At 54.2% G+C, this 5,652-nt stretch overlaps 1 long non-coding RNA gene across 1 annotated transcript; it reads right to left on the bottom strand.

Moving 5' to 3' along the window:
- Positions 1–1,255: 1,255 nt before the first annotated feature.
- LOC140698403 (uncharacterized) lies at positions 1,256–5,295 on the bottom strand. Its single transcript, XR_012076187.1, has 4 exons — positions 5,242–5,295; positions 4,771–4,967; positions 2,910–3,019; positions 1,256–1,514 (listed from the first exon to the last, which is right to left on the bottom strand). It is a non-coding gene; the product is annotated as an uncharacterized lncRNA (long non-coding RNA).
- Positions 5,296–5,652: the final 357 nt, after the last annotated feature.

Below are 5,652 nucleotides of genomic sequence, written 5' to 3'. Positions count from 1 at the left end.
GGGGTGAATAAATCTGAAATGAAAAAAACACCCAGAGATTAGCAGCGAGTCATGCATGCAGTGTGAATGATCAAAACCAAGTTGTTTCCAAACCAGTGTGCAGGCTTGATGCCTTCATGAATCAAATCTGTGTGGCACCAGGCCACCTCGAATACATGTTGATGAGGTATTTATAAGCCCTTCACCATCCCAAATCAAAGCCCACGCACGAGCCACAAGACCATCACCTACACATTTGGAAAACACACAACATGGTGAATAGCACTTTTCTTGTTCAGTAGCCGGTGGCAGCGAACTGTCAGCAGACAGAGATACAGGGACACAGAGGCACCTCCCCTCACTCAGCTGATAAACTTCCGTGCATCCCTGGGGACAGGATTGTCATAAAATGCACCATGGATTGATTCTCCTCCTAGGAAAGGAACTGTAGTGCTGTCATTAGGTTTGAGCAGGGGTGGGTGGAGGATCTCAGAAGAGTTGTTTCAGCACACCAATAGAATTCTTGGCCACCGTGACCACGAAAGACAAGTCCCCTGCCATCCCGGTAGGCATTTGGGCTCCTGACAAAAGCTGGGCTCAGTAAAGGGTTGAGTAGAAGGCACAGACCTGAGGGATGCCCCAGCAATAGGCAGGAGGTAGGGCCTGGTTTATACTGCTCTGGGTGTATCCCAGACTCATCCGAATACGAAATCAGAAATTTGCAAAACAGCAGAGCTGGGGTGGATCATCTACTCCAGACTCCTCACCTTACAGTTAAAAGGGTGGCAACCCTGACAGGCAAACAACGTGCTAAAGGCAGAGCGTGGAAGTCGCAGTGCCAGATGAAACGCAGCGTGCAACCCCCGTTCAAGGCCGCTGACTCTGACGACGGGGCCAAGGTTTCCAATGAGGAGAATAAGACAGTGTAAATACTTTGTTCCCCCTAAAACCCCAAATGTTTTTTAAAGGCACAAAAACTCACCTTAACTATATCTCTTCTGAGGGGGCTCTCTTCTGCTTCTTCGTCTTTCTGTCTCCATTTCCCTCTCTCAGACACAAACACATTCAGTTTTGTGAAAGGGGACTTCCTTCCATACAAAGACAGACTTCACATCTTCAGAAAGATACCTGAGAAAGCACGTTTCTCAATTCAAGTCTTTGTGTGAGTTCTGGGCAACTGGCTTATTTTCTAGAATAATCGGTAGTTACAAAATCAGGAAATCATCTTCCACAAAGGCAGAGTTCTGGTCCGTGTTGATAAAGTTGGGGATGTCACATTTCATGAGTCTGTTCGGCTCCTCCTCTGGCCACCTGCTGCATCTGATGGCTTCCTGGAGCTGAATAACACTGTAAAGGGCTATGGTAGGGATACCAGCTTTGGCCTTGTCCAAGTGGTCCACTTCATTGATGTAGCAGTGAAAGAGGGACCTAGATTCGTCATTGCACTGCCAGAGAACACCTTGGGCAGCAGCGGTCTTCCAAAGTCTGACACAAAGCTGTTGAGTCTAAATCTCTTCTCGGGAGACTCTGCATTGCTACAAAGAAAACCAAAATAAAATATCGTTCACAGTGTAGCTCGGTGACCTGAAGAATCATAGTTTTTGCCATCTACTGAGAGTAAATCCCTGCACAGAGCATGCTGACATGCACTGGAATTGAAAGACATCACTTCTGAACACATACAATTAAACCCAAGGCAAAAGTCTAAAGTGAGGGCCCATGGACCATCCTAAAAAGACATCGTTCCCTGAGAATCCTCAATATTGGTGCCTCGCACACCAGTGTTTCTCCGTGGGACACTCAGATCTCTTCATCAGGATTCGTTAAAGTGCTTCTTAAAATGCAGAATTCTGGGGTGCACACCCTCAGAGTCTCCAGAGGTAGCGACTGGTAGTCTGTATTTTCATAGCCACCAGGATAACTAAACATGCTCAGGTTTAGCACCGCAGTCTACATCGGGTCACCTGAGCATCGACAATTCTGTCTCACGGGATGGGGGGTGCCATGTGTGTCAGGGTGCTGTCCTACCCATGTGTCTCCCCTGATTCTCAGAACTGACAGTGCTGCCCCATTGGGCACGAAATACCACCGTTTCACAATGCATACACAGGGCGCCCGACTGAAAAACAATCAGTGATAGGAGAGGGGACAAAACTCAGCTTCCTGTTACCTTGTTTCACTTACTGTGGGACGAGTGATCAATTCAAGGGTAATAAATCAGTGAATGAGTGAATAACATGACTCGCGTTAGTCCCACGAGTGCCTGGAAGAGCAAGCCTGGGCACATTGAGAACCATAACAGCCCATCTACTTAAATGTCATCCTCCACAGATCTATGTAAAGGTTACTTCCACCCAGGCAGTGACTCCAGAAGGGCAAGAATCATGTATGAACACACTCTCAAATCCAGAACAGAACCTGACAACAATTAGGCTCTGGAGTCTGTGTTTAGCGAGTGTGGAATCTCAGTGATTCCAGCTCTTACACCTTGCCTTCCCATCCCACCACACACGATATGGCCCTTATGTCCAGTTCTCCCGGGGCTGGGGCCACGGAACCCATTTATAGGACTGGAAGAATCTGATCATTTAAACCATCCCCCAGATTATCATCAAGAGTCACCTGCATTTCAGGGATCAGTAATCCCAGAAGCTTTGCAGTTCAGGCAGCTGAGGGATTTTTATATCAGCTCTGTCTTCTACTGTGACTGCCTGGGTGACATCAGACAAGGAATTCTGAAAAGCCTGAACTTTTCCTTTCAGGAATAATCTAATTAACAAATCTCGTTGACCACTCAACAAATGTGATGTGAAGATCAATAATTTACACAGGAGTACAACATTCACTAGGTCGTGGATTTAGAATCAGAGGAAAATCATTTTAGAAAGATTGACAGAATGTAGCTTTAATGCGAATTTAAGTATTCTTACCTTTCAGTAAATCATCTTCCCCTACTTATCACTTCACCCAAGTTTAAAAGATGTCTGAGAACAGGGATGAGTGTGTCAGCAATCTGAGACCCAATAACCTAAAATGTCACCTAGGAAAAAGAGGGGAGTAACACATTTTTAAAAAGCATGGTGAGGATGGCGGGGCCATCCCCAACCCCAGACTAAGAAGCTCTGAGTAATAGCTTTCCTGCCTGCCTGGGGCATCAGCTGATGTGAAAATCCACCCAGAAACCTCACTGTCCAGCAGCTCTTCCATAACACAGGCTACACTTTCTCAGAATTAAGAATTGCGTCCAGTAACCACTTCGCTGAAGAATAAAGACAAAGGAGAACAAGAGAGTTCTGCCCCTCCCAAGGGAGAGCCCAGACCTCGGGCTGCATGCACTGCGCCCACCTCCCTGGAGAAGAATAAACTGGAGAAGGGCGTTCTGCGAAACTGCGGCAGCAAAGGTTGAGATGGGAACAAATTGACCAGCTGGCCAGGGACAGCCCCCTCCGTCGCTGCCTTGGCGGCTGCCTCAGCCCTCTCAGCCCATCCTGCCCACCTCCGGTGGCTAAGCTGTCAGAGAAATTGCTTTGCGACCTGGAGCAACAGAGGCTGCCCTCAGGCCAATCTGCGGAAAAGATGGGAGCTAAACCCCCAGCTCCCGAGCGGCAGGCTCCATACCCCCGCCAACACCCCGAAGCCCCCGCACCCTACCGCAACCCCGGGGAAATATGACCCGAAGAAGTGTGACCTGGGAACGAGGGGCAGCAGAGGCCGCCCCCACGTCAGGCCTGCAGAGAGATTGGAGCTTATCCTCCAGCTCTCCAGGGGCAGCCCCTGTCCTCTCCACCTCCTGATCTCACCGTGCCCACCTTCCAGGAGCAATCAGACCAGGCGAATCTTGCGCCAGAGAGGACGTCCCCAGGCCAGTTCAGGGGAGAGGAGAAGTGGCCCCATTAGGCGGGGCAGCCGGCCGTCGCAACTGCCTCTGCCCCTCGACCACATCGGGCCCGTCTCCCAGGAGCAAGCTGACCTGGAGACGGGCATCCGGCTTCTTGGGCAGCAGAGGACGCCCCCAGGATTGGTCAAGGGGAAGAGGAGAGTAAATTGACAGGCTCCGCGCTGCAGGTCTTCTACCCCCGCCATCGCCACCCCCGCACCTTAAAGGCACCGCCCAGGGCGCCCCTCCCCCAGCAGGCTGAGTGGGACAGGTGCGTCTGGTGACCTGGGGCAGGAGAGGCCACTCCCACACCAGGCCATCGGGGAGACGGGAGCCAATCCACCAGCTCCCCAAGGCAGCCCCTACCCCCGCAGCAGCCACCACTCTTGCCCATGACCTCACAGTGGCCTTCTCTAGGGAGCAGGCTGACCTGGAGATGGACGTCCGACGAACTTGGGACAACAGGGACCGCCCCCAGGGCAAACCATGTGGGGAAGTGGGAGCAAATGGACAAGTTCCATGGGAAAACCTGCCGCTGCTGCCACCACCCCCAAAGTACCAAGTCCAACTCCCGGGGTCAGGCCGACTAGGATACACGCGTCTCATAACACAGGGCAACAGCGACCGCCCCCAGGACAAGACGCGGGGAAGATGGGAGCAAATGGTCCGCTCCCCCGCTGCAGGCCCCCGACCACCGCCACCCCTGCACCCTGACTACCCTGCCTCCCGCCCCCAGCAGGCAAAGTGGGACAGGGGTGTCCCGGGACCTGGAGCAGCAGAGGCCGCCTTCAGGCCACGCAGTGCAGACATGGAGCTAATCCACAATCTCCTCCGGGGCAGCCTCCCTATGCCTGCAGCCACCACCTTACCAGCCCCCTGACCGCACCGCACCCATCTCCCAGGAGCAAGCTCACCTGGAGTCGGACCTCAGGCAAATCTCCGGCGGCAGACGTCGCCCCCAAGCCAGGCCGTGGGGGAGAGAAGAAATGGAGCAACTCCCTGGAACACATCCCCTGCCCCTGCCGCCTCCGCCGCCGCCTCCCAGGAGCAAGTTCATCTGGAGACCCGCGTCCCGCCTCTAGGGCAGCAGAAGCCGCCCCTGGCTCCGCCTCTGGGGAGAGCGGAGCGAATTGATCGGCTCCCCCGCGGCAGCCTCCCTCCCCCCGTGGGTCCCGCACCTTAACGGACCCGCCCCCACTCCGCACTCAGCAAGCTGAGTGGGACAGGAGTGTCCGGCGACCTGGGGAAGAAGAGGACGCTCCCAGGCCCAGCAGCCGGGACAAGGCAGCTATTCCACCCGTTCACCAGGGGTAGACCCGCTCCGCCCCTCTGCCGCTGCCACCGCCCTCTGACCTAACCGCCCCACCTACCAGGAGCAAGCTTACCTGGAGTGCAACATCTGGCGAATCTCCGGCGGCCAAGCCCCACCCCAGGCCAGGCTGCACGGAAGAGAAGAAATCGATCGGCTTGCCCGGGCAGCCTCCCAACCGCCACCGCCGCCGCCGCCGCCCAAAAGCATTGCAATAGCCTACCGGGGTCAGGCTGACTGCAAGGATGTGCACTTGCCTTCTTATCCTGGCCAGGTCCCTGAGCACCTCCCTGCATCCCTACACTCCCTGCACCTCTGCACCCCTGCTACTCTCTGCAATTCTGCATCCCTCCACCCCCACATCCCCTGAAATACCTGCGCCCTCCACAGCCCCTGCACCCCTGTCACCAGTTACACTTTTGTGCTGCTTACACTCCTGCACCCCTGCATGTCCCACACACCACCTCTTGGGCCTTTGGCAGAGTCT

The sequence above is a fragment of the Vicugna pacos genome, chromosome 9 (genome assembly GCF_048564905.1).
Source record: "Vicugna pacos chromosome 9, VicPac4, whole genome shotgun sequence".
In the NCBI taxonomy this organism is placed as follows: Eukaryota; Metazoa; Chordata; class Mammalia; order Artiodactyla; family Camelidae; genus Vicugna; species Vicugna pacos.
This window is presented reverse-complemented; position numbering and strand designations above follow the sequence as displayed.